The sequence below is a fragment of the Gossypium raimondii genome, chromosome 6, assembly GCF_025698545.1.
Source record: "Gossypium raimondii isolate GPD5lz chromosome 6, ASM2569854v1, whole genome shotgun sequence".
Taxonomy (NCBI): domain Eukaryota; kingdom Viridiplantae; phylum Streptophyta; class Magnoliopsida; order Malvales; family Malvaceae; genus Gossypium; species Gossypium raimondii.
In genome coordinates, this window is record NC_068570.1 from 31,410,732 (window position 1) to 31,434,900 (window position 24,169).

At 34.8% G+C, this 24,169-nt stretch overlaps 2 non-coding genes across 2 annotated transcripts; both read left to right on the forward strand.

The window, feature by feature from the left end:
- Positions 1–6,199: 6,199 nt before the first annotated feature.
- LOC128042076 (small nucleolar RNA R71) lies at positions 6,200–6,306 on the forward strand. Its single transcript, XR_008197284.1, has one exon. It is a non-coding gene; the product is annotated as a small nucleolar RNA R71 (small nucleolar RNA).
- A 15,337-nt stretch (positions 6,307–21,643) lies between these two features.
- On the forward strand, positions 21,644–21,750 carry LOC128042224 (small nucleolar RNA R71). Its single transcript, XR_008197428.1, has one exon. It is a non-coding gene; the product is annotated as a small nucleolar RNA R71 (small nucleolar RNA).
- The last annotated feature ends 2,419 nt before the right edge of the window (positions 21,751–24,169 follow it).

Sequence of the window (24,169 nt, forward strand, 5' to 3'; positions counted from 1 at the left end):
AAAATTTTCCTTAATTGAAGGATTGTAATTAGAAGCAAAAGATTGTAATTGAAGGATGGTTGGAAGGGTTATCGGCTAAGTGTGGGGTGTTGGTGCGGGCAGCAAGGCTAGTGTGCGGCGCTAGTGCTGAAAAGCTGATGGGCATGCGGGCCTATGTGAAAGGGAGCAGTTGGGCCTAGCGCGAGTAGTTGCGCCAGCAGCAGGCAGCAAAGTCGAGCTAGTAGTAGTGTTGGCGTGCATGAGCTGAAGCTGGGAGCGGCACGATGCTTGCGGAGCAAGATGTGCAAGGCAACAACAGTGCACGATGGAGGCAGGTGCGTGCGGGGTGAGCTGCTAGCCGAATAGGGCTACTGAGCGATGCTATTGCTGGTGGTTAGGAGCTGCGGCACTTGGTGGTTTTTGGATGCTAGGATTGATGGTGGAACGGGTGAATGGAGGTTAGTTTGATGAGTGATGAATGATTGAGAGGGTTGGTGGAATTTATAGGGAAAAGGGTAGGAGTTTAATAAGAATTCTTAGAACAATTTAATAATTAAAATATTCTAAGTTCTTATTCTACACAAAGTTAATAACAATTAATAAATAATATAATGCACATTACTTTATTATTTGCTATTGATTTATTGAAATAAAAACTATTAATTAAAATATGATCAATTTTAAAAAAATCCTAATTCTATGCAAAGTTGATAATATTAGTAAAATAAATATATACTAGTTATTATCATATTATTTATTAAATTAAATTAAAAATGTTTATTCTAGATGCCTTTGAAAATATTTACAAAAAGAGACAGCCAATTTTTAATATTTACAAAAAGAGCAAGCAAATTTTGAAAATAGTTCAATTAAATACGTAGACTTAAAGAAAATTTGAAATTGAGTTGGAATTAAAAATTGGATCAAAATTGACCCTTTTTATTTGAAAACCTAAAAATTTATTTTGCCATTTAGGGAATAATTTCTTGGAAGATTACCTTAAAATCAATTCCCAAGAAAGATTGGAGGGGCCACAAGTGGTCCCGCTTAAGTTCCAGTCTCCTAGATAGAATTTGTTTAAACATACTAATCTCGAAAATATACCCTAAATCATTTATTTAAAAATAAAAATGAGAAAACTTAAATATTTGATCAAATGAACGAGATTTGATCCCGTTTAGTTTTATCCCCCAATAATATTTTAAGCGCTGAGCATTGACTCGAAAATTACCTCCCTTACTTTGTAGTTCGACAACTCCGTATGGATAAACTTGGTGAATCGTAAATGGAAAAGACCAACGTGATTTTAACTTACTTGGAAAGAACCTTAATCTGGAATTAAATAACAAGACTTGCTGACGTGCTTCAAATTCTCGAACTTGAATGTTCTTGTCATGCCATCTTTTAAGTCTTTCTTTGAGTAATTTGACATTCTCGTATAAGAACATTTCAAACTCTTCTAACTCATTGAGTTGAAGCATCCATTTCTCGTTAACAAGCTTAAGATCCAAGTTGAGTTGTTGGAGAGCCCAATAAGCTTTATGTTCTAACTCCAAGGGCAGATGACAGGCTTTCTTAAAGACCAACTTATAGGGTGACATCCCTAAAGGTGTCTTGTATACTATCCTGTAGGCCCATAAAGCATCATCTAGTCTTTTGAACCAATCTCGTCAGTTCGAGCAAACTACCTTCTCGATTATGCCTTTGATCTCTTCGTTTTGATCTCTTTATTTGCCAGTTCAGCTTGCCCATTCGTCTGTGGATGGTAAGCTGTGGCAACCTTGTGCTTCACTCCATGTCTTTTGAGTAATCATTTCAACCATTTTTTCACAAAATGGGACCCTTCATCACTAATGATAGCTCTCGGGGTTCCAAACCTTGTGAATAGATGCTTCTATAAAAACTTCATCACAACCTTAGCATCGTTCATCCGATATGCCTCGGCCTCAACCTATTTAGACACGTAGTCTACCACTACCAATATGTACTTGTGACCAAAAAATGGAGGGAAAGGAACGAGAAAGTCAATACCCCAAACATCAAATAATTCTTCCTCAATGATGTTTGTTCGGGGCATCTCATTTCTATTGGTGACGTTTCCAACCCTTTGACATCGATCACAGCACCTTACGTAAGCATACGCATCTTTAAATAGTGTTGGCCAAAAGAATCTGGCTTGCAATACTTGGCCGTAGTATGTGTACCTCCGAAGTGTCCCCTACTCAGAGCTGTGTTGCAATGATATAAAATCTTATGTACTTCATCTTCTGTCACACATCTCCTGATCATTTGATCTACACATTTTTTAAACAAATATGGCTCTTCCCAGAAATAGTACTTCACATCGTGAAGAAACCTTTTCTTTTAATGATACATCTTATCAATCGACATCAAACCATAAGCTAAATAGTTAGCAATAGCAGCAAACCAAGGGATATTATGGACATGATTTACCTTCAGTATGTGTTCATCTGGGAATGTCTCCTGAATAGGAATAAGTAAAGAATTCCCTTCTTGCGGCTCCAATCTGGACAAGTGGTCATCTACTTGGTTTTCTACTCCCTTTCAATCTTGAATTTCTAGATCAAACTCTTGAAGTAGAAGTACCCATCAGATTATTCTTGGCTTTGCGTCTTTCTTAGCAAGTAAATACTTAATTGTGAAATGGTCTGTATAGACAGTCACTTTGGTACCTACAAGATAAAATCGAAACTTGTCAAAAGCAAACACAATAGCAAGTAACTCTTTCTCTGTTAATGTATAATCCAACTGAGCTCTTGCCAGAGTCTGACTTGCATAGTAGATTGGATGAAAAACTTTCTTCCTTAGCTGGCCCATAACAGCTCCTACCGCAAATTCACTTGCGTCACACATCACAGTTCAAATGGCAAATCCCAGTCTGGTGTGACGATTATGGGTGCCGAAACTAACCGACTCTTCAAATCATTGAAAGATCTTAAGCTCCTCATAAAATTTGAACATCCTTTCCTTCTCCAATAATTTGCATAAGGGTTTAGCAATTTTAGAGAAGTCCTTGATAAATCTTCAATAGAAACCGACATGGCCCAAAAAGCTCCTAACACTCTTTACAGATATTGGAGGTGTGAGTTTCTTAATAACATCTACCTTTGCTTTATCTACCTCGATTCCATGTCTCGCTATCCGATGCCCTAGAATAATACCTTTTCGTACCATGAAATGACACTTTTCCCAGTTAAGTACGAGGTTTGTTTCTTCGCATCGCCTTAGTACCTTGGCTAGATTGGCTAAACAATCATCATAAGTGTCTCCAAATGCTAAAAAATCATTCATAAAGACTTCCAACTATTTCTCAACAATTTCTGTAAAAATAGACATCATACATCTTTGAAATGTAGCAGGTGCATTACATAAACCAAATGGCATGCGTCTAAATCCAAATGTACCATACGGGCATGTGAATGTTATTTTGTGTTGATCTTCTAGCACTACTATAATCTGATTATACCCCAAGTATCCATTGAGAAAATAGTAATAGTCTCACCTTGCGAGTTTATTCAGCATCTAGTCCAAGAACGGAAAAGGAAAATGATCTTTCCTAGTCGCTTTGTTTAGCTTTTGGTAATCGATGCAAATTCTCCATCCTATAACTATTGTAGTCGGTATTAATTTATTATCCTCATTCTCAAAAACCGTAATACCTCATTTCTTTGGCATGCACTGGACAGGACTTACACACGAACTCTCTGAGATGGGGTAAATTATACCCGCATCTAACCACTTGATGATTTCTTTCTTTACCACGTCCTTCATGATGGGGTTCAGTCTTCATTGTCCATCAATCGTCCCTTTCTTGCCATCTTCTAAGATGATCTTGTGCATGCATATAGATAGACTAATGCCGTGAATATTGAATATGGTCCATCCAATAGCATTCTTGAATTATTTTAACACTAGGATGAGTTTCTCTTCTTGCTCTATAGTCAACTCTGCTAAAAAAATCAGAGACAGAGTACAAGCATTACCTAAATAAACTTATTTTAAATGTAAAGGAAGTACATTGAGTTCTAACTTAGGTGGCTCCTCAATTGACGCTTTTGGTTGGACGTAATATATGCTTTCTAACTCCAAAGATTCAAAGCGGGATCAGGATTGTAGATTAAATCCCCTTTGATCAGCTTCTAGCAAAGCTAAGTATTCATCCTCTTTTTCATCACTTGGAGGGTCTGATGTCAAAATTTTCTCCAATGGGTCCTCAACATAGATGAGTTCCTTTTCCATGCTTAATTACTTTAAATCGGACACTGCAGAATAATCATCAAGTGTGTCAGGAAATTACATAGACTTAAAAACATTAAATGTTACTTGATCGTCCTGAACACGCATAGTAAGCTCGCCCTTTTGCACATCAATAAAGGCCCTTCCAGTTGCTAGGAAAGGCCTTCCTAGGATGATTAACACTTCTCAAAGTCTAGAATAACAAAGTCAATAGGAAAAATAAATTTGTATACATGTATCAATATGTACTCGATTTTCCCTTCTGGATGTGCTAACGATCAATCTGCTAATTGAAGTGTAACCGTACTAGGTCTAACTTCACCTATCCCCAACTTCCTAAATATTGACAAGGGCATCAAGTGGATACTCACACCCAAATCACATAGTGCCCTACCACAATATGTTGCTTCAACATTGCAAGGTATGGTAAAACATCTAGGACCTTTCAACTTCGGGGGTAGTTTGTCTTGAAGATATGCACTAAATTCCTTCGTTAAGGCTATCGTCTCAAATTCTCCTAGTCTTCGTTTTTTAGACAAGATATCCTTCATGAATTTAACGTAGTTAGGCATTTTTTCAAGTCCTTCAACGAACGGGATATTGATATGAAGTTGCTTGAGTACATCTAGGAACTACTTGAATTGGACTTCCTGCTTCTGCTTCTAAAGTCTTTGAGGGTAGGGTGGTGGAGGATTCTTTACTGGAACTGGTTGATTCATTTTCTGTGGCAATTTTGCATCTAATGGAGTTTTTAGTTTCTCAGAATTAACTGGTTCAGAAATTACCTTATCGGGTTTTGCAGATTTAGGTTCCGGTGAAACTAGAATTTCAACACTTGGTTGAACTTCCATTAAGTCTTGAGCATCAGTTGGCTCCTCCTCAACTTCGACAGTGTTGGGCTCTAATGTCTTTCCGCTTCTAAATGTTAACGTTTTACAATGCTCCTTCCCGGGATTCCTCAGATTCTTCACATCACTAGGTAAAGCACCTTGTGGTTGGTTCCTAAGTTCAGTAGCAAGATGACCTACTTGATTCTCCAAATTCCTTAGAGTGGCATCATTTTTTTCCATATATGCCTTCAATAGGTTCTCTAAGTTATTGGAAGGTTCAGCTTGAGTTGGTTTCTAAACTTGCTTGGGAAAAACAGGTGGCTGGGTTGGTCTAGGTTGTGCATAAGTGTTACTGGTTCTAGCCCATTGGTTACTCTAGGAAAAATTCGGGTGGTTTCGCTACGATGGGTTATAGAAATTAGATTGCAGTCCTTGCCTTCCTCGATTTTGGTTCTGGTTACCCATGTAATACACAAATTTTAGGTTCGATAGACATTCTTCGAACAAACGTCCTTCCCCACAATAGACACATGCTATATTTTCAAATTGGTTCGGTGGCTGAGCTACAAAACTATTAAAACCATTAGTGGAGAAATTTTTAAGCATTGAGGAAATTGAAGATACCTGAGATGCGAGTGAAGTGAGTGGATCCACTTCATGTATTCCAGCGACTCGTCTTCCTAAGGCTGATTAATTGGTTGGCCATTGATAATTGTTGCTGGCAATCCTCTCAATGATTTCATAAGCCTCATTATAAGCGTCATTGTAAGGACATTCTTCGAACAAATTCCTTCCACACAATAGACACATGCTATATTTTCAAATTGGTTCAGTGGTTGAGCTACAAAACTATTAAACTCATTAGTGGTGAAACTTTTAAGCATTAAGGAAATTGAAGATACTTGGGATGCGAGTGAAGTGAGCGGATCCACTTCATGTATTCCAGCGACTCGTCTTCCTGACGCAGCTCATTGGTTGGCCATTGATAATTGTTGCTGACAATCCTTTCGATGATTTCATAAGCCTCATTATAAGGCTTAAAAAGGAGAGCACCGTTAGTAGAGGCATCCACTACCATCCTTGTGTGAGTATTGTAACCACTATAAAACACCTCAAGTTGGATACAATGAGGGATTCCATGATGAGGGCATTTTTTTAATAACTCTTTGTACCTTTCCCATGCCTTATACAAGGACTCATCATCCATTTGTTGGAAAGTAGTGATCTCATTCCTCAACTTAGCATTCTTGCTAGGCGGGAAATACTTTAGGCGGAATCTTTCTGTTAACTCTTGCCTTGTGGAAATGGAATTTGGTGGCAATGAGTTCAACCAGGCTCGAGCTCCGTCCCTTAGTGAATATGGGAACAACTTTAATCTTAGCGCATCTTCGGGTACTTCAGCTAACTTGAAAGATCGCTCAACTCCATAAACAGTCTTAAGTGAAGATAAGGATTTTTGGTAGGCATTCCACTTAAGGATGGCTTGTTCATTACCTCTAGCGGACTCTTAATAGTAGATACATATTTGAAAAAAATCGAAGGAAAACCCCTTTTTTCACGCACATCCACGCACACCTCTTACCTTCGTATCTTGGCGGGGCCTCTTATCCGCAAGCTTGCCAGTGATCCCATATGCGTCATAATCGTTATGACAAGAATTTCATCATGCGAGTCATATAGTGGTTTTAACACAATTATGTCATCTTGATTAAAACCAAAGTGTTTTTAATTGCATTCATAAATAATTCTTTTCAAGTCCCTATGGGTACGATAACTCGACATTTACTTGTTGTGATTGTGTACACTTGCACATTTGAGTGTTCTAATGGTCTCTTGACTTTTGCTCTAAAGTCAAGACTAGCCATGGCATGATCTATGAAGAGCTAACTTCACTTTGTCCTTATGGAAAAGTGAAGTTAATCGGATAGTAAACATGGCTAGTCTTGTTACTGGCGACTCCAAAAAGTCATCATGTGAGTCATATAGTGGTTTTGACATATATGCAAGTGTACACAATCACAACAAGTAAATGTCGAAATTATCGTATCTATAGGGACTTGAAATGAATTATTTATGAATGCAATTAAAAACACTTTGGTTTTATTCAAGATGACACTAAGATTTTTAACTAAGTAAAATAAATAAAGAGAAAATAGAAGTTCCAATGCACGATTTCAAAAGATGGTTTTAATCAAGATGACATAATTGTGTTAGATTAATTAAATTTCTTAACTTAGAATTACTAAACTCATGTTCATGTTGTTACGAATAAATTCACGGTAACTTGGTAATTTGCTAACTTATGAACATGCTCACCTACCAAAATACATTAATCTCTTGACTATATCTCTATGTTAATTCAACCGATTAAACAAATTTTAATAAGCAAATGTGTTAATGCACATACATACTTATGAAATTAAAATAATCTCTTGTATATATCTCTATGCCAATTCAAAAATTAATTCAATCTCATAAGCACACAAAACATTATGTGAGGTAACAATGTATTCCTACCTTTAAATAGTTTAATCACAATAGTCTTGCAAGTTATGCAAGACTAATGTATCGTTAGATACCGTTGCTAATTTAACCCTTAGCTACCTTAGATGATTAAACATGCAATTGGTTAAGTATAATGTCAATTAATTATAATTTCATTTTGTTTAAATAATTAATTCATTAGTTACCTTACAATTGTAATGCAAGAATAACTTAGTCATGGTTTTACTTAATTAAACATCTTACCAAGGCCTATAACAACACAAACACAATTTTAATAAATCAAGTAGACAAAATGCAATCAACCTAACACGATTTAAATTTAAGCCATATTAATTAAATTAAACATATCAACATCACAACTATTCATAGACATGTCCATAAAAACAACATTAAAATCAAAATGATAAGGAACAAGAATCAAATCCAGTGTTTCTCTGAGGCTTGACTAGTTTGCTTCGCTCCTCGTTCTCCGCTTGTTCTTGTTGAACCGAGGCTTCCACCAACACTTGAACTCGGCTTCAAATGGTGGTTGAAGGCCTCTTTTTCAAGAGGTGAAATTAACAATGGAATGGGGAAGAAAATGAAGAGCAATGGAAGGGGTTTGAAGAGAGAAAGTGAGAAAAAAGTGAAGGGATGAAAGAGTTTGAGATGTGTTTGAAGTGAGCAGCTAAGGGCGTTTTTATAGGTTGAGTAGGCTGCTCAAAATAGCAAAAATAAGCAGCCATAGAGTCCCCCCATGGCCAACCACACATGTGGTAAGTTTGAAGGTTTCAGACTTACTATTTTAAGGAAGGGGTCAATCTAGAAAGGCATGACTAGTGGAGGGGTTTGAATGAAAATTCAAGGGGTCTTCAAGGGCTATTTTGCAAGCCAAATAATCAACCAAACAAGCTGATTGGGTCAGCATGTGGGACGATTTTGGGCTGCCTAGTGCTCGGTGGGATTGGTTTTTTCGGTTCTATTCAACTGGGCCTCTTTTCATAATTAATTAATAATAATTTATTGAACCCAAAATAATTTGGATTCAAATTAAAATTAATTATATCATGAATTAATATTCATAATTTGGACCGTCGTAGGCTTAAAAATTAATTCACCTTGATGCTTCAAAATTGCTTCTCACTTTTGCGCTTCTAGTAGTGTCCGCCGAGCCGTTTTTCGCCCTTTGTGTAAATCTGTCGAAAATAATCAAAATTTAATATAAAATTAATTAAAATCAAATATGTTAATAATTTGAGTGCAATTTAATTATTTTATAATAATTATATATTTTTCGACAAGAATTTTACCGGAACTGTATGAATTTGAGTTAAAAAATACATGAAAAAATGTGTATATTTTCGTGTTTCCAACCATGTTCATGGTGTCGCTTTGTAGAGCCATTAGATCATTTCTATAGTGCCATTCCATAGGGCCAGTAGACCATTTATCCAACCAAACCTCCTCAAATCTTCCTTGTTAATTCAAACACCTAAATGTTCGCCCGCAATCTTGGGTCATTTCATATTTCATTGACTCTAATTCCCATTCAATCCATTCATTCCTCCATTATGCCAATTTTCTGTTTGGAAATGTGCCCATATTGTAGTAAACATGTAACTGTTTTCTATATTTTTGAATGATGAATACATAAAGTTAATTTCACATTTCACTATTATGTCTTTTGTATTTCTTTCTTTCATATTTTGAATAAATAGTGAAAATTTGAAAAGCAAATATTAACTCATTGATTGTCTAAGTTCAAACTGATGATAAGTGGAATTGTAAGAACATTTACATAGAGATGGTGTCTCGAGGCAAGTTTTTTTTATGTCTTGAGACCAATCTCCCTTGTTTCCATAATTTAGCTTCGATGTTTGAAAGTCTCGAGAAAAGAGATTATTGTATCGAGACTTGGAACAAGGCAAAACTAATTTAGGTTTGAAGTTTACTTATCTTGTCACAAATTCCACTTGTCTCAAGACTTAAATAGAATTTTCTCGAGACTAGTTTGGCAAGTCTCCAGACACTAAGCATGTAGGTCATAATATAAAGTAAATTTTGTTCTTACGGTCTCGAGACATGATCATGTTATCTCGAAACTCAATGGTAAAGTGTCTTTAAATGCACTTTTTCAAGGGTTCAAACTATACCAAATGGCACCTTAAGTATACTCAAACTTTATATCAAAGTAATACCATCAACCTAGCACATATAAATACAATTAATCATCATCAAATCATAACGATCAATGTATCATCATTTAACCAACTATTTCTCATAATCAAACTTGTATAAACTAGCATAATTATCTACTAATTAAAAGATAAAGTTCATCTTATAAAACCTTATATGTCAAATACCAAATATACAAAAATGGTCACTTAAACAACATTCCCAAAATAACCTAGGTACATGCCATTCCAACTCAAACATATATATACATACAAAAAAAGGTAGCAAAATTATTCCCAAGTTGAGTTGTTAAGAATGAATGCTTTGGCAATTTCAACCTACGGAGATCCTCATCTGAGACATCTACACGAAAATAAACAAACTGTATGCTAAGTATTGAAAACTCAGTGGTGCTAACATAATTCAAATACATTTTATTGATAATAAACTAAAGTATATATATAGTAAGTATACATTACATTAATAAATATTACCTTAAGTTATCATATATTTTTCCAAATTTCCTACTCATTTCACATTCTAATATCAATTTCAGTACTTATAAATTTTGGCCCCTATTATTTGACAATACACATTAGAACAGATACTAGGATCTATATATCGAATAAGTCCACACTCTCTGGAAACTAGGACTATCTTATTCTATCATCTCGAGTTGCCTGAAAATAGAGAATTTTAGTATTCATTTATTCTATCATCCTGAATTTCCAAGTAACAATGGTTTTCAGTATTTTCCCACACTGTTTGTTCAGTCGTCTCGTATTGCCCAGCAACAATAGCTAGCAAATCCCTATATCTATAACAAATTGATTTTCAGTGGTTTCAAAAATGGTGGTTTTGAAACCCCATTTCGATAAACTAAGTCTGTAAATATTAATATTTAATATTTACGATGTTAGTATAGAAATATATTAAAGTTTGGTCCTTTAATTTTTCTGAATTAATGGATAATTAAGGTGTAAAACTAAATTATAAAAGTTTATCACTATAGATTTTTAATTCAAAAGGCTTAAGAAATTATATAGAAATTAATCTAAGGTTTAAAATGGAACATAAACCATTTTTTAATTATTTATAGTGCACGGTGATGTTAGGTGTAAGTTTTATTACTATTAAAATTATAATTAAAATTATACATGAAATAAAAGAAATGAAGGTGGAAAGAAAGAGAATGGAGTTTCATCTTCTTCACCACCAAAAGCCATAGCTAAGGAGACCAAAGAATAAACTTAGGGTGTCAAACTTTCAATCGTCAATTGCTAAATATGACGTCAGACCGTCTATCGAGAAAGGCAAGAGCTGACGACGAGTGACGTGGGCTTTCAGTTTGTATTTCTATAATCTAATTCAATTTAATTATTTCTTATTCATGTTAAATTATATGATTTTAGTTATGAGGTTAGTATATAATGTTGGTATGAGTTAAGATGAGATGTTTGATATGGTATATCGAGATAGGGGACTAGATTGAATAGAATAGAAAGTTATATGTCTTATTTGATATATGAAATTGATATGAAATTGGGTTGAGATATGTTGTATACAGTTCGGGAAATGGTTGAACTGAGATTGATAGAATGGGAAAAAAACATATAATGAAATTGGGAATTGGCTGCCTATTAAATGTACAGGTTATGCTTCTGTTTTTCGATGATGCACTATGCGTGCCAGTATATTTTGATGGGTTTATCCGATGATGCACTACGTGTGCCAGTATATTTCCTTCGATTTATCTAATGATGCACTATAGTGCTAGATTGAGATACAAGTTGGTTAATTCATGTATTTGTTTTGAAATCCGAGTAAGATTAACAGGATTATATGAACATGGTTTGGCTAGGCTATATGGTAGATTCAAAAGAAATATGAATTGATTTGGTATAATTGCTCACATATGAATTGTGATATTTGATAGGATGTGAAAGACCATGTGACATTTTTGGATTACGCCCACGAAACTGGAACATTATTTGTCATGGTACTTCATCTATTCATTCTCTTGACAAAGTTAACCTTATTATTGTTGCTATTGTAGGGTTTGTTTCTTATTCTCCATCATCTAGCACAGACCCCTTCAGCAACTAACATGGACATTTTGGCACTAATGAATAGAGTTCGAGAGAACAGAAAAATACCACTACTCCAAGTAGAAAATCAATTGGTCAAGCTCGAAAAAGACCAAGGGTGGAGACAACTACTAAAATTTGTGCTCCCCTACCACGGAATACTCACCGCAAGCTTAGGAAAAAGCTTTTTCCTTAAAGAAGCACTATGTCTCATGTTTCTTCCCTTCCCCCTTCTTCTGCTATTCCTACAGGGTCTAATAATTCTGCAGACTCTCCAATACATGCATTGGAACCTTTTGTGGCTGATACTATACCAGAACCACTTGCCTAAGTCATCGAGAGACCTCCATTGATGCTTTACCTGACACCACTCCATCTGGCGAGACTAGAAATATTTTCCTTTGGTTAGACATTTTCAAACAGGGACAATACCCCTTCTCTGTCAACATCGTTCAGTAGTAGCTGAACAAAAACTTACCTCAGCAGATGAAAGAGGATTTCCTCTCCTCCATATCTTTGAATCCTCAGCGGTCCTCACTCTCTTTGTTGGCAGGATCTTTCCAAATTTTGGCAGCTTAATATGGGCTCATGAGTTGGGCTCTTCAGGAGACCTGCAATCAAATTTATGCCATTTTTTTTAGCTTTAACGAGGTTGTACAATTAGGTGAGTAGTCTTTGGCTCAACTGTGCCAATCCCATGAAAATACTGTCAACCACAATAAGGCTGGAGTTCACTATCTCCACTTGGAAAGCCAAGTACGAAGATTCTGAAGCCCAGTCTAATTAATTAAAAGAAGAGATCAAGTGGCTTAAGTCAAGAGAGTCCTTTTGGGATGAGATATTTAAATCCCAAGTCCAATGACATTCTTTAAGGTTCGAACATCTGCACCAAACAAATGAAGAAGCTTTGAAGAAGTATCCAGAGAACATAAGGAAAACATTGGAAGAAGCTCTGCCCAAGCTGAGATCAAATCGGGTTCTTCACACCGAAGTTGTTCTAGGCCCCTCTCAATTTAATTCAAGTGGATTTCAAATATAATTCAAATATCTCCAATGAATATTTAAATTTCAATGTTTACAACCTTAAGGGTGAGGAGTGGGAGAAATTCAAGAATGAATGGAAACAATTAGCTGGCTTTCTTATAGAAACAGAGGATGATGAGGAAGACTCAACCAATCTGGAAGAGATTCCCAGAGAGCGCTTCCAACCCGAAGGAACTACTGCAAAGCCAACAAACCATCTAAAGGAAAAAAAAGATTGAAAGCCTTTATCTTTTCTTGCATTTTCTTATTCCCATACTCTATTGTAACATTTATTTTTATTAATATTTCCAGTTGCATTTTAACTTTTTCTTATCAGAATATCGAAGTATCCGATAGTACTTACGTATTTAATTTACTTGATGGACTAAGCTAGACTTGGCGTACTATGCGTACAAGGCTGACTCTCACTTAATCTGCACATGGGTCGGCTAAACCAAAAGCTCTGATACCAATTAAATAATGTAAAACCTTCTACCCGTACCAAATTACCAACTTTGGATATCAAATATTACGACATACAAACACTTAGCAAAAATTTTAAACAATTTACATATAATCCTTTTTCAACATACTTCTTATTATTTATTTAACTATTTCTAAACAAAAGAAGTAAAGAATACATCAGACTCTTAAAAATAATATAAGACATTACAACATATAAGATTAATAAAGACAGACTCTTCTTGGCGTAATGTATTATATGCCATATTCCTAAGATGCCCTCTGTACTCATCAATTCCAATGCTTGATCAATATATTTTCAAGTCACTCTTTGAACTAATTCCAATCTTTAACACACAATATAGATCTTATTTCCTTTTTAGGAAAAATTATACTCTTTAGAAAATATCTAAATCTAATTGTTGGATCTAGTGTCCCGAGTGTAGTATTTTCGTCAATATACACTTGTAAATTTTTCAAACAAGCTGGTTAATAAAATAAATAAATTGATTACATTAATATACTTTGTATAATTATCTTCACATGGTTTTTTCACACAAAGAAAAATGGAAGCAAATGTTTCTCATTGGTTGTCTAACGTTTAACTAATACTAAGCGGTATTATGTGGTTGGATCATAATACAAAAAGACGGCTTGTATTAGTAGACGAACCTAAACATGTCCTTACTCTAATCAGAATTGAGCAAATTGATTAAAAGACTGATATGTCATATATCAAGTCCAATTAAAGAGATGCATTGTCTTGGGTATCAGAGCGATCTGATAGTACATCGAACAGGACCCAAGCAGAATAGATCCTGAATCTATTCATGTATATATTCACTTGGGATGTTCATAGTGTGGCATACCTAAATCCTAAGTGGATGGCAGACTATGTATGCGTGACTCGTACACTTTGATGTAAGTAAAAGCCTGAGTTCAAATAGATAAGGAACCAAAAGCTAGTACATTGGGTGTACAACTTCTGTAGTATGTAGTGCCACTGAAAATATTCGGATTCATAGCCTAGAACATGGGTAAATGATATCCTCTCATTGACATTGCATGGTTGAAGAAAAGTAAATGTAGCCACTGGTCATTTGTCTTTGTGATGGATGACTAGATCACTATTTGTTAGTGAATGACTTTTCATGAAGGAAGATGTAATGGTTACAATGAGAGGATCATATTGGGAGAGTGGATATTATCCTAAAGAGATCAAGGATATCCTATGAGGGTAACACACTTATGACAAGGGATTGGACGAGTACTGAGTAATTCCTTTCGTAATGGTATGTCGTTTGGGAGAGCTTAGTCACGATACTATAGTGGAATGAATTCATGACTAAATGAGTTTATAATTAATAGACGAGAAAGCCAAAACTTAATTATAAATCATTTGAGCCTCAACTACATATGTTTAATCGGTCCCTCCGCTAGCTCATTGAAACCAGAAATGAATTGCGTGTTTGAATAAAAATGAACGAAATGAATAGAAAAAGAGAAATAGGAAATATTAATGAATGATTATGGTTTTCTCCAAAATGGAGAAATGGAATCATTTGAAAATGAATGTAGGTTTCCAGAAATGGAAATGAAAATGAAAATGGAAACTTGCAATCCTATATAGGATTACTTAAAAAATGATGGAAGAATAGTTTATGTTTTTGGACTATTTTGAAGCCCGACAATGAAAATAAATCATTTAGTCATAGTGGATGGCAAGTAAGTAAGTCGTGGGTGGCAGTAGCGAGATAGATGACTTGGCGAGGCTCATCCCTGAACAGATATCAACGAACCTAGGAAATAGGCAATGGGGTTTTATTTATGTGGGTTTAGGCTTATTATAATAATTATGCTATTGAAACAATTTTCCTTTAAGTTTAAAACTTTTAATATTTTTTTTGCAAACCATGAACTTAAACCTTTATTACTAATTTCCTCTCAACATGAATAAAGTTTAATGTTTCTTTATTTCCCTTTACATGCGTACCATGTTATATTCTTTCAACATTTTCCAAATTATGTGTTTGCGAAGTATTATTATTCTACGACCCTCATATGTTTGCAACCCCTACGTGCATGCTAAACCATTAGAGGCAATAACCTTGCTACTTAGGCAATAACCCCTACATGCACATGTTACTCTATTAGGCGAACCTACGCTGTATGTGTATGCAAACCTAAGTTGTGGTAGGAACCTTAATAATAGCTTCCATGTTCTTCTAGTTATTTTTGAAAGTGTGTACCTAAAATACCTTGTTTATATTTTGCATGTGAACCCTGAAGTTTTACTATTTAGGTGACATGCGAACCATTCCTCTATTTTTTTTTATGAGTTAACATGTTTACATTCTATGTATGACATTATTCCGCTGTTGTGTTATAACTTAGCACTTTTTATGTTGGAAATCGTGGTGTGTTGGAGGTTAGGTTGGGATTTAATGGAGAGGCAATTCAGTGGCTAATGTAGCTTGCCAAATTTTAGTCAAACCTACTCGATCAAGTTTGGGGTGTTACAATATTACGCCATAGGTCTTAGCTACATGGACTTACATATCCTTATGTCGTGATCTACCATTCTAGTCTTCATTTCACTAGAGGCGTCACCATGAGTGTTTACATATCCTATAATACCATGGGTCCCTACCACATGGAATTAAACGTATCTTCATATCATGATCTGCCAGTCTGGTTAGCACTACAACTACCCTAGCAGAGGAATCACATGGGGTGTTTTACTCAGAAATTACTTGCCCAGATTCATTCACATACCTAACTGGTTATTACTTTCTCATATCAAATTTCACATCCATACTTACCATTTAATTTCTTATTCAAACATTACCTTACACATATCATCCTTACGCATTCAGAATCTTTACAATACTTTGCATACACACTTACCAGTTATTCGAGATGTTATCATCATATATAACTCTACCTGAATAGTTAACATGGAGGAGCCAGGATAGAGACTCACCTAGTACTCATCTACTGTAGCTTGGAGTTCCAAACTCGAACATCCTTCTCGAACCAGCAGCAATGACTACTCAAAGAACATGGAACCACCATTAACCCAATTACAAACAATTTGTGAACATTTCAATTATAGAAGACCCTCATGTAGGGTCTTTTGTTCATAACTTACTCTTTATATTCTTCTTAATATCCTTATTTTTTCAAAAACTTAAAATCCAGAGCTATCAAACTTATCAGGAAGTGGATTATCCACTGATTAACTCAAAACCTTAGCTTCCAACTTAATAAAAAGAAGAAAATGTTTAAGTTTAAGAAGAATAAATAGAGAGAAACATTGAAAGAAGTAAAGAAGAAAAACCCTCCATATGACCCCTTCTCACCATATATATACACCCAGTACCTGTTAACGGACCTTGACAAGAATCAAATCAAGTGTTTCTCCGAGGCTTGACTGGCTTGCTTCGCTCCTCCTCCGCTTGTTCTTGTTGAACCGTGGCTTTCAAAAACATTTTAATGTTGCTCCAAATGGTGGTTGAATGAATCTTTTTCAAGAGGTGAAATCGGAAAGGGAATGGGGAAGAAAATAAAGAACAAAGAAGAGAGAAAAATGAGAGAGAAGTGAAGAATGAATGGTTTTGAGATGTGTTTAAAGTGAGCAGCCAAGGGGGTATTTATAGGTTGAGAGTACTTCTAAAAATAGAAAAAATTAGTAGCCAAATACTCCCCCCATGGCTGGCCACACATTTGGCATGTTTGAAGATTTCAAACATGCTATTTTTAGTTAGGAGCAAATCTTGAAAGGCATGAATAGTGGAGGGGTTTGAATGCAAATTGAAGGAGTATTCAATGGCCATTTCACAAGCCAAGTAATCAGCCAAATAAGCTGATTAGGTCAGCATGTGGGATGGTTTTGGGCTGCCCAATGCTCAGTTGGATCGATTTTCTGGTTAAATCAACTGGGCCACTTTTCATAATTAATTAATAATAATTTATTTAACCCAAAATAAATTGGATTAAAATTAAAATTAATTATATTATCAATTAATATTCATAATTTTGACACTATTTGGTTGAAAAATTAATTCACCTCGATCTTCAAAAATCGCTTCTCGATTTTATGCTTCTAACAATGTCTGCTGAGCCAATTTTCGCCCTTTGTGAAAACCTATCAAAAATGATCAAAATCAATCAAAATTTATCATAAAATTAATTAAAATTAAACATGTAAATAATTTTAGTATAATTTAATTATTGTATAATTATTATATATTTTTCAACAAGAATTTTATCGAAACTACATTAATTTGAGTTAAAAAGGGCATGAAAAAGTGTGTATATTTTCATGTTTCCACACCCCCAAACTTAATTCATTGCTCGTCCCGAGTGATGCACAAATTTGAAAAGAATTTCTCAGAAAAACTTTCGAAAAATTCCTTCAGAACAACATTATTCCCAAAATTATGATTTTAGTATACTTATGCTCAAGAATAATAATTTTGAGATTTATGCTACTTAAGTATACATATCATTCAAATTAATCTCAATCATTCTTGTGATAGCAAAAATAGACTAAATGATTCCAAATAAAGACATGTTAAATCCCTACCAATTTGATTTTATTCCTTATTCAAGATTAAGCTATAATCATTAAGTTTAACTTATGTCTTCAAATGTTGAACATAGCAATTTCTCTCCACTAATGTAGGTAGCATAGAAACTTGAATCAATAGGTCTTTAAAAAGGTTGTAACATGGCTAGGCTAGGGGTAGCTAAAAGATAGATAAATTTAGGCTAAAACCCTAGAATCAGCTTGGATCAGACCTTCGAAATAATTACCTTCAATGCACCAACATATTTTGCTTTCACAGTCTCTTTTGTATATATATTTCTTTCGAGTACATATGCTCTCTTTTTTCTTTTTCTTTTTTTTTCATGAGCATTTTGCTGCATGTACTACAAATTTTTGAGCACTTGATACTTCGTTTCAACTCCCCCAAACTTGTTTCAAAGAATATTTTGAATAATACTGAGTCTAGTGTTTGGGACAATTTAAAGATAATTAAGAGAAAAGTGATGGCTAAAAATTGCAAAGTTTCAAATAAAATTAGGCCATATAGTCTCAAAGTTGGGTTTCAAGGGATAAAAATTCATCAAAGTTGGCTTGAAAGGCTTAAACGGTCAAAAAAAAGTTGCCTAAATAATTTTCAACATTCCATGCTTCCTAGGATTTCACCTCAAGAAGTTACTAAGTCAATTCTAGATACTTAAACTTTCATGCTTGCCTAACTTTCCTAAGGAACTAAAATTTTATGGTATGATTTACACACTTTATTAAGAGTACATTTGTGTCATACTTCAGCTAGCAACAATTATTGGAATAATTGAACTTTATTCATACTAAAGTTTAGCATACTTAACAAAATTTCAAATTTTTCGGTCCCCCTACTTAAGATGAACAATGTCCTCATTGTTAGAAGTGAATAGATAATATACACCAGGTAGGACTCTAGAAAAGAGGAGGTGAGTCAAATTAACTACTTAAGTACCAAGCTTTCTTTAGATCCAATCCTAAACATGTATATATCTATTGCCACACTTTGTACTTTGCAAAATGTTCATTTTTATTTATAATTTCCACCTCTTGTTTTATTATGCGAAAAATAAAAATCCTAATAGAACCTAATCCTAAAACATTAAATAACCTAGGAAAGAAAATGAAATAAAGTAAATATCCCTCCTTTTTATTTGTTTGCAAATCCCTCAGAATTTGACTCATCGTTTTCCTTCCTCGACATTGGATTTCATGGTTCGAGTATAAAGTCTAGAAATTTAGGCACAAAAACAAATGGGTTATGAAATATATATTTAAATACATCTTTGATTGAGTCATCCCTTATTTTTTAGTATCTCCAGTAATCTTATTGCTGCAACTACATGTGTTGCAGCATAGCTATTATACCAAACTGTTCACTTCGTGAAATGGTGCTAGATAAATGGACTCTTAGTGTCGAATTTAGGAAATCTGTTAAGGGTGGTTTTACTTTTGGACAAGTGGGTGAGTAGCTGAGGGTAAGGTTTAGAGTTGAAGAGGGTGGCAGTTTTAAGGATAGTTTAGGTGCGGTAGTTGGTGACTTCGAATGGATATGTCTAGGGTGGTGATTCAGAGAGTTAAGGGCTGCAACATTAAACGGATAAGTGAGATGCACTATTGGGCTACTTGGGAGTGGCGGTGGAGCAAGGTAAGGGCTATAGGTTTGTGTAGAAAAGGGTTGAATATTTCCCTTCTTAGTAGTGTCTTAAGCCCAATGGCAGCTCCTTTTTGGATCCTAAGCTCCTGTACCAAAAATAAACTTAAAAAACTCAAAGAAATTAGTGCTTGGGTTAAAAGTTGATCCTTTATTTAACAAAAGAAATACTTAAATTCTTTGGGCTACTTAGAATTTTCTTTTTGAAAAATTACATTAAATTAAACTCTCAGGAAAGACTCGAGGGGTCACGGATGGTCCCCCTTAAATCCCAATCTCTTAGACATAGTTTTAATTAATGTAATGAACCAAAGAAAATTTTATCTAAGTCTATCATTTTATTCAAATGAAAAAAAAATTAAAATATAAAATAACGATAGAGAAAATGAATAGAACTCCCACCATTTTATTTAGGATCGTTATTAACCATAGTGATGTCAAATGGCCATTTGTCATACCAACCATAACCGTTTAGGAAAAAATCATATTCTTTCCCATCAAATCTATCCAACATCTTATTAGGGAAAGAAAACCTAGAATGATCTTTCCTGGTGGTCTTGTTTAACTTCTTGTAATTCTTACAAATCCTCCAACCCTTGAATCAAATATCTGCAATAATCCATCCGACACCCTTTTTGTGCTTTTCCAAAACAAAAAATGACTCTTCTTCTTGATTCTTGGTGAACTCAACTCAAATCATGATAGGTAAAAATGGAGATAAACCCAAATAATCATATTTCAAATAAAGAGGCAATGTCTTCTGTTCCAATTAGACTGGCTCTTCAATCAACACTTTTGGTTGTGTGTACTCCCGAGATAATAACTCTAATGATTCCAATGGAACTTCCTGTGTGAATCCCTTCGGTTTAGCTTCTAACAAAGCCAAACATTCCTCATCTTTATCATCATTTAGCGAATCCGCTAGTAGAATACATTCTAACAGATCATCTACAGAATTGAGCTCCAGCTCTGTAGAAGCTAGCGAATCCATCTTCGAAATAGTACAACAGTCTTCAACTACATCTGGGGATTTAGCAGCATCGAAGTCATTAAAAGTCACCTCTTCATCAAATATTTCTTTCAACTGAGTATCATTTTGCTACTTCTAGAATCGTTGAGTATATGGCAGTGGTGGAATCTTAGCTTTAACCAGGCAACTCATCTATGGAAATTTTTCTATATCCGACAAGGGTGTTAGGTAATCACAACTAACAGGATTAGAGTTTACCTCATCAAGGATCACCGTATCTGACTTTTGTGGAATAGGAGCTTCAACCCTCAGTTGAACTTCCTCTTTGCCTTGAGCTACAATAGGCTTATCTTCAACCTCGACAACTTTGGGTTCCCATGTCTTCCCACTTTGTAAAGTGTCGATTTTCAAATGCTCTTTGCCCATGCTTCTCAGATTTTTTGTATCACTTGGCCAAATACCTTGGGGCTTATTTCGAAGTTCTTTGGTTAACTAACCCATTTGATTCTCTAGATTTCTTAAAGTGGTATCATTCTTCGCTATGTATGCCTTCAGCAGATTCTCAAGATCACTTGAAGATTCAGTAGGTGGGGGTTGTTGGACTTGTTGAGAATATTCCAACAGATAATTTGGTCGAAATGGCATAACAGAGTCACTATGGTCATCCATTGGTTACTTCATGGAGAAATTGAATGATTATGCCATGAACAATTGTAAAAATTTGATTTCAGACCATTCTAATTCTGATTTCCCATGTAATAATTTGACTCTTGTTTCAATGGGCAAGTTTCAAAGAAATGGCCATCTCCACACTATGCACAAGAAATATTCTCGAACTGGTTCAGCTGCTGACCTGACAGATTACCATTGAAACCATTAACAATTATGTTTTTAAGCATAGAAGACATAGAGGATACCTGGGCTGCCAAAGAAGCAAGTGTGTCCGCTTCATGTACCTCTGCTCCTCGTCTTTTTGAGGCTATTTGGTTGGTTGGCCACTGATAGTTGTTGTTGGAAATTCTTTCAATAATCTCGTAATCATCGTTATAAGACTTAAAAAGAAGGGCTCCATTTGCCGAAACATCCACCATCATTCTAGTATTAATATTGAGACCAATATAGAAAGTCTAGATTTGAACGTAGCAAGGAATGCCATGATGAGGGCACTTTCATATTAACTCATTAAACTGCTCTCATGCCTCATATAAAGATTCTTCATCAAGTTTCTAAAAGGAAGTGGTTTCATTTTGGATCCTGGTGGTTAAAGATGGAGGGAAATATTTCATTAAGAAACGTTCAACCAACTCTTGGCATGTAGTTATGGAATCGAACTGTAGGGAGTTCAACCATGCTTGTGCTCTATCTCTTAAGGAGTATGGAAATAATCTTAGTCTCAAGGCATCCTCAGTCACCCCGACAAGTTTAAATGAGTCACTCACTTCCATGAATAGCCGAAGATGAAGATGTGGATCTTCAGTAGTAATCCCACTAAATTGACACATATTTTGCAACATTTGGAACATGATCGGCTTCAGCTCAAATTGTTATGCCTCGATTTCGGGTCTCCTAATACTCGGATTGAGCCTGTGCAATAGAGGAATGGCATATTGTTGAATGGCACAGTTTCTATCATCGACAATATTAATCGGATTGTGAGTATTATAAGCGAATGTTCCTCTTGGATTTTGGTTTGGATTTTCAAAAAACATATATGCAGTCCTTCTTTGGTTCACTTGTCTTCTCCTTTGTCAAAAAGTTCTTTCAATTTTAGGGTCAATGGGGAGTAAGTCAATAATTTGATCAATACTCAAAAACACCTGAAACAAATATAAGAAAATGGAATTAAAATTTAACAAAAAAAATAGACCAAAATGCAAAATTAACGATTTCACAATTTAAAACAGTCCCCGGCAACGGCACCAAAAACTTGGAACGACAGAAATGTGCAAGTGTACACAATCGCAACAAGTAATAAAGTGACAAGTAAATGTCAAGTTATTGTACCCACAGGTACTGTGAAAAGAATTATTTATGAATGCAATTTTAAGATCACTTTGGTGAAGAAAAATATTTTGATTTGAGGAGGTGATTAAAAACTAGGATTTTAACTAATTAAAATAAAATAAATAAAATAAAAGTTCCAATGAACTATTTCAAAAGATGATTTTAATCAAGATGACATAATTGTGCTAGATTAATTACATTTCTTAACTTAGAATTATTAAACTCATGTTCATGTTGTTACGAATAAATTTACTGCAACTCGGTAATTTGCTAACTTATGAACATACTTACCTACCAAAATCCATTTATCTCTTGACTATATCTCTATGTCAATTCAACCGATTAAACAAGTTTTATTAAGCAAATGTATTAATGCACATACATACTTATGAAATTAAAATAATCTCTTGTACATATCTCTATGCCAATTCAAACAATTAATTCAATCTCATAAGCACATAAAAGATTACGTGAGGTAACAATGTATTTCTACCTTCAAACAATTTAATCACAATAATCTTGCAAGTTATGCAAGGCTAATGTATCGTTAGATACCGTTGCTAATTTAACCCTCAACTACCTTAGATGATTAAACATGCACTGATTAAGTATTGTGTCAATTAATTACAATTTCAATCCGTTTAAATAATTAATTCATTAGTTACCTTACAATTGTAATGCAAGAATAACCTAGTTATGGTTTTACTTAATCAAACATCTTACCGAGGCATATAACAACACAAACACAATTTTAATAACTCAATTAAATGAAATGCAATCAACCTAGCATGAATTAAATTTAAGTCATATTAATTAAATTAAACATATCAACATCACCAATATTCATAGACATGTTCATAACAACAACAATAAAATTAAAAGGATAAGGAACAAGAATCAAATCTGGTGTTTCTCCGAGGCTTGACTAGTTTGCTTCGCTCCTCCTTCTCCGCTTGTTCTTGTTGAACCGTGGCTTCCACGAACACTTGAATGCTGCTCCAAATGGTGGTTGAATGAATCTTTTGCTAGGGGTGAAATTGGCAAGGGAATGGGGAAGAAAATAAAGAACAACGAAGAGGGAAAAGTGAGAGAGAAGTGAAGAATGAATGGTTTATAGATGTGTTTGAAGTGAGAAGCCAAGGGGGTATTTATAGGTTGAGAAGGCTGCTAAAAATAGCCAAAATCAGTAGCCAAAGTCTCCCTCATGGCCGGCCACACATGTGGCATGTTTGAAGATTTCAAACATGCTATTTTTAGGTAGGGGCAAATCTTGAAAGGAATGAATAGTAGAGGGGTTTGAATGCAAATTATAGGAGTCTTCGAGGGCCATTTTGCAAGCCAAATAATCAGCCAAACAAACTGATTGGGTCAGATTGTGGGATGATTTTGGGCTGCCCAGTGCTCGGTTGGATCGATTTTCTCGGTTCAACTCAACTGGGCCACTTTTCATAATTAATTAATAATAATTTATTTAACCCAAAATAAATTGGATTAAATTTAAAATTAATTATATTATGAATTAATATTCATAATTTGAGATTGTCTTCAGTTGAAAAATTAATTTGCCTCGATGCTTCAAAAATCACTTCTCGATTTTATGCTTCTAACAGTGTTTATCGAGCCAATTTTCGCCCTGTGTGAAAATCTGTCAAAAATGATCAAAATCAATCA